This window comes from Hirundo rustica, chromosome 3 (genome assembly GCF_015227805.2).
Source record: "Hirundo rustica isolate bHirRus1 chromosome 3, bHirRus1.pri.v3, whole genome shotgun sequence".
Lineage (NCBI taxonomy): Eukaryota > Metazoa > Chordata > Aves > Passeriformes > Hirundinidae > Hirundo > Hirundo rustica.
In genome coordinates this window covers 56,224,840-56,230,959 of record NC_053452.1, presented here as the reverse complement: position 1 = coordinate 56,230,959, position 6,120 = coordinate 56,224,840, and positions in this window count along the sequence as shown.

Here is a 6,120-nt window from a genome sequence, read left to right as displayed (position 1 = left end):
CCAGTTCACTCAGCTAACAAAGGGAAGGGAGTGCTCAACAGCTGAATTCCCCATCTTTTTGGCTTTATTGTTAATAAAGTCAAGTTAGCATGAGTAGGCTTACCTGTGCTACAGGCATCTGACTCTCATTTTGAATATTGGGAAGAAATCTTAGAAATCTACATCATGACCTTCCGTATCTCCAAATTAGTAAAAAAGTAGGTCACTTATATTAGATTGTGTCATGGACAAAAGAGTCTCAGCTAATTCTTGCTAATTAACCATAACGATTCAGGTAATTGGGGAAAACTCTAGAAATCAACTATGCGCCAACTGCAGTAGTAAAACCACTACTTTGGTGGCCTCCTGTGGATCCCTGCCCCAGTGTGTGTTGCCTGCAGACACAGTCCTCTAGGGGGTGTCCCTGTCCTTCATAATTATTTTTCGCAAATTTTGGTGTGTTGGGGTCTTTTTGATCAAAGCAGTTTTCTGTATAACGTCAGTGTTTTGCCAAATTTACAATTCCCCCAAAACAAAACAAAACAAAAACAAAAACAAAAACAAAAAACCCACCAAAACCCAGTTTTGCTCTGATTTTCCGAAGACCATTCAATTTATTTTTTTTTTTTAAGTGACCTACTTCTGTGTTACTTGGTTTTCTCAGAATTGTGTTTTTACGATCATGTTCTCTTGAAAGCCTCTTTGTACAAATAAACTGAAAGACATTATTTCAGTCTTCACTTTCCATCAAACATTTTCTACAATGTGTAGGATCAAAGTGATAACTTTTATGTCGGGACTGTTAACTGCTTGGAAAATCATCTAGGAGTATCATCTGGGAATTGCCAGTATTGAAATCTCCAAACCAGATGATAAGATCAGCACTTTATTTTCTACTGGTATCCAGTTCCTAATTTGACAAGCTGGTGTTTCTCCTGATCTTTTGAAAATTTTCTCTTGATTAGTGATTCCATGTACTACATTTTGTTAAATAAAGTGAAGGCAAAAGTACTTGGACTTTTATATATATTTTTTGGCTGAACTTTTTACCTGACACAGGGTCATACCCTTCTTCTTTCCCCCTCCCCACCGCCCCCCCCCCTAGATTTCCGAGAACAAATTATTTTCTTTTGAATTTTTCAAAGAATCAATATATTTGTGAATAAGATGCCATTTAGTTCAGGATCATCTGAATTCTCTCTCACTTCTTACCAACTCTGCGAATGTACATTTTCCAACCTATTGTATTAAATGCTTGCTTGGTTTACTGTATAGTGCAGAGATGATACAGGCTGTTCAAATTTAATTGCCTTTTTTTGTATTTCTTCACTGGGATATTTCCTTGTATCTTATGTTCCAGAGGAGAAAAGACAAAAGAACAGGGAACAGGCAGGCTCCAGGCATACACTGTTCACATGGAAGTGATGCATCATGTTTCTGCACATCAATTTACTGTCAGTCTCTTTCTGTAAATATCTATTTTATTTTTCCCTTGTAATGCTGTCAGTAGGCAGCATCAGAAGAACTCATTCTTCTCAAGAGTCCTGTACATTGAGTCAGAGGAAGAAATACAAACTAGTTGATCCAAATGTGATAAGGGGTCTGATGATGAAGGCAGACAAAACTTCTTGCTCTGAAAGATTTACAAATCAAGATTGCTTCCATGTATCATAATGCAATTAGATAAAAACAGAGCATAGTAGCATCATAACACTGACTAACACAAAAGTTATTATACAATGTTTGAGACTTTTATTTTCAACAGATGATCAAACCATATCATAGCATCCAGTTATGATGGATCAAAATTTCATACATTGCCATTAATTCTTGGTAATGGAGAATATGAATTTCATCACCGGATTAACTCTGAACAGGAGGCTTCCCATTGGTGTTGCTAATAATTATAACCTCCCTCTGTGCTGATAGTCGCTGGCTTAATGCAATTCAATGCAGAGCAACAGAAGATTAATTTTTTTAAGAATTTGATAGAGCACTTATGTTGCCTTTTATACTGCCATCATCATTTCTGTAATTTGGAAGTTGAATTTGGGATAATATGAAGAAAGCTTTTCTTCTCTCCCAAGAAAACCATGCACTAGATGTGGCAGAGAAACTCCATGTTCACTGGGTGAAAGTAGAAGTAGCAGTGGAATTACAGAGATGCTTGCAACTGTACACACTACCTGTACTTCTGCCTATTGGTTGAGCTGAAGTAGAATCACAGAATCATTGAATCACTTTGGTGGGAAAAGAGCTCTAAGATCAAGTCCAACCATTAACCCAGCACTCCCAAGCCCACCACTGAACCACGTCCCCAAGGTGGTTTAGTGGTGGGCTTGGGAGTGCTAGGTTAACATCTTTTAAATACCTCCAGGGATCAGAATTCAACCACTTCCCTGGGCAGCCTGTTCCAATGCTTGGCAAGCCCTAGCATGAAGCAAGTTTTCCTAATATCCAATCTAAACCTCTTCTAGTGCATCTTGAGGCCATTTCCTCTCATCCCACCCTTTGTTACCAGGGAGAGGAGACCAACCCCCACCTAGCTACAACCTCCTTTCAGGCAGTCAGAGAGAGCGATAAGGTCTCCCATGAGCTTCCTTTTCTCCAGGCTAAGCACTCACAAGCTCCCTCAGCCACTTCTCCTGAGACCTGTGGTCCAGACCCTTCACCAACTGGAAGTTTTAGTCCCTTTAATAGCAGGGGGCCTTTAAACAGTCAGAAAGGGAATTGCAACCAGTAGGAAGTGAAGCAATGGCCAATTCAGGTGGCTCCCCTTTATACATATGTACTAGAGACATTTTAGACAGAAGTATCATAAAGGTATAATGGGATTTCAACTTATGAATACCTTCCCTCCACACTTCAAGCAAAACATCATGTGTTGGGATCACTTGGACTTGGTAAAAGACTAGCAGAATGCTTGTGTAGAAAGTCTGAACAGAATGTTGTAGCATATGGGTTTGGCCTTCAAATCTGGATTGGTGAATTTGCCTGTGAGAGATGAGCAAAACACCATCTAAAGAAATCCTCACTGTTTTGGTTTAAAAGCAATAATATAGGTCACTAGATGCAGTAGATTTTAAGTGATGATGGCAAAACTTGAGCAAATCTCTTCCAAGGCCCTAAACTAACATACATCAATAATAAAACACAGTCTGGAATTGAGTGAGAAGAAGAAAGCAAACAGAATAAGTAAATATATTATGCAGGAAAATTCAGTGAAGTCAGTATTATAACAGAGTAAAACTTAGGTCAAATTTTTAGTGTCACATACGTGGTGATGTCCACAGGCTGTCTTACTAATGTTTCCTTTTTCCACACCTCCACCCCTTTCCCTTTAACATTACTGCCTCTGCTTTGTAGTTGCTGTTTTACCTTCTGTCTGGTATAAGTTCAGTGGAGCTACTGCTTCTTCTCCAACACAGCAGCAATCCTCTTTCTTGTCCTCTTCTTCTGTAGAAATGATTCTTTCTAAATGCATAGTTTCTAATATTGCATTTGATGGCTGCAGCTGGGCTTTTAGCAGAGATGTCAATAAGAGTGTTAGAAGTACTTTTTTTTTAAAGTTTATGATGAGAAGAACAGTGAAATAAAATATTATATAAAAAATCTTATGAAGAAAAGAAGTATTGTGAGTGTTCAATAGTGCACAGGCTTTCTTCAAGCTCAAGGTATTTTGTTGCAACTAATATCAGCACCTTCAACTGTGATTCTGTGGGTATGTGCAAATTTGTGTGTATTCCAGAAAAGGCTGCTGGATTAGAAAGGATTAATTGGAGCAATACAGAATAAATGTCTCTCTTTCATCTTGATCTGTACTACTTTTACATTCGTCACTAATGTAGCACTTAGGAATTTAGCCTGATACTGCAGCTACAAATTATTCCAAAACTTTCATTGAATCAAAGAAAAAACTGTATCTCCTTCTTCAGCTAATGCCAGAGGTGGATTTTGTGCAGTGGAATTAATTGGATGCTACATTAAGAATTGAATACAGGTTTGTGTATAGTTAATTTTCTGATCTTTATTGTAAATTTTGACAAAGTAGAAGCACAAAATTGTTGAGAAGATCCTCATCCAAAGGCACTTTACTGTGAAACCCTGGAAGGCTGCAGGTGGTATAAGATTGCAGAAATAGCTATGTCTTTCTAGGCAGTTGTGCAATATCTCTGTAGCTTCCCTGGAACTATAAAGAGAATTTATCACTGTTTCCTATCCAGTCAGTAGGTAGTATATCAGGCAAGGTGCAAACCCACAGAGTAGAATTTCATATATTCCAAAGCAACAAAATCACTGGAAGACTGAAGGCTGGATAAAATTAATTGTAAACATTGCCAAAAGTGGCATCATGGTTCAGGCCATACTCCAAAGGTCAGGCCCAGGGTGCTGACCTATTGCAGCCGCCTCTTATATACAAATACATCTTTGGGAACTGAACCTACTGCAGTTTCCCTCGTGTCACCTTTCCATCCTGTCTTGACACCGAGACACGGTTTACTTATGTCTGGATGCTCTACTTACCTTGCCTGGTGGTGTCTATGAAACAAATGGAACTTGGGAACTAAGGCTGGTTTTCATCCTGTTTTTTCTCTCCATGGGATCCTCTTGCCTTGTGTCATTAAGCTAGCTCCAGATGCCAGCTGGTGTGCTGTCCTGCTCTGCCTGGGCTGTGGCCCAGCCAGGTCACCCTACAATCCTCCAGAGCAGCCGTGCTCCTAAACCAGTCCATACCTTCAGGAATCTGAACTTTATTCCCAAGTGCTACTTCACACACTGATTTTTTGAAAGAATAACACTGTCATGCAAACTCTGCCTTCATCATTTCTCTGAGTCCTTATGGGATAGGCTTCCTTTCTCTCTTTAATGAGTGAAATTCCCACATCTTCTTTTGAAGATGTGATTTGTGTCACTGTCTCCAAAGTTCTGAGCTTTGTTTGCTGCCTCAGTCCTGAGGCTCTCATCTGCTTCTTCCAAATTATACCAGCACCATAAGTCATTCTTTTTCTCATGTTAGAAAACACATTTCAGAAACAACACAGCCACCTGAATTGCCTCATGCCATCAGCAGCAAGTTGAACAAAATAAATTGTTTCACAGAAAACAAATTTTGCTCATGATGAAATATCACATCTCTCTGGAAAGGTGATATGTGTGTTTTACAACAGTATAAAATCTGGTTTGGAGCTCCTCCTGACATTTGTAGAGCAAAATTTCCAAATTTCACAGCAAATGACGCCACTATCAGAGTCATCTTCATAGCTGCTGTAACGTATGAACTTAATTTATAGCCAAGGTGAACTGAATTTGCTTTCTGTAAAAAATAAGATTTAGGAAAATGCACCTTAGAAACAAAGACTCTGCTTCAGCAACAGGACTGAAAGAGCACAGTGAGGCCTGTCAGCTACCAGGACATGGCTGCCACTGCAAGGGCTGAGGATGCTGGAAATACCTCTGTCTTTTCAGCTATGTTCTCGTGTCACAGCATGATAGTGGCTTTGGGGTTTCACCAGGCATGCACAGAACATTTCACAATGCACAGAAACACACCATGGTCCTTAAGTGCATTTTCCACAAAACAGTCTCTGACATCTGAACCCTCAACTTTCAGGGTGCTCTGCAAAACAGCTTTAACAAATGGCTGGATGAGATACATGGATACTAAATAACCAGATACTAAAATCACTCCCATCCATTGAATTGCCAATTGGGGTGTTCCATTAATCTCATGCCATCCATTTTTTGTCAGACAATAATTGCCCCTTTCTCACACCCCCTAATTTACCAGCAGTTTTTACTTTGTGTCTGCCTTCGCTGCTCAGGTGTTCACTTGCTCTTCCTCACAGAGCATCTTTATCTCCAGACTGACCTAGGTTTCATTTTACTGCTTCTGTATCAGGTCTGGAGAGAGTCAGCGTCCCAGACAGCATCTCAATTTTCCCGCAGTAAATGTTGTCACCTCTCTGCAAAACTTCCTCAAATGTGGGCTGAGACCCTCACAAACTTGTACACATGCAGAAGAGGGGAAGGCAAAACCCCAAAACCTTGTACGGAGGATAATGAAGCCAAAAATGATCCTGCAGCAAACCTTCTTTTTTTTTGTTGTTTCCTCTCTTCCATGCAAAGCTGTGATTTCCCCCC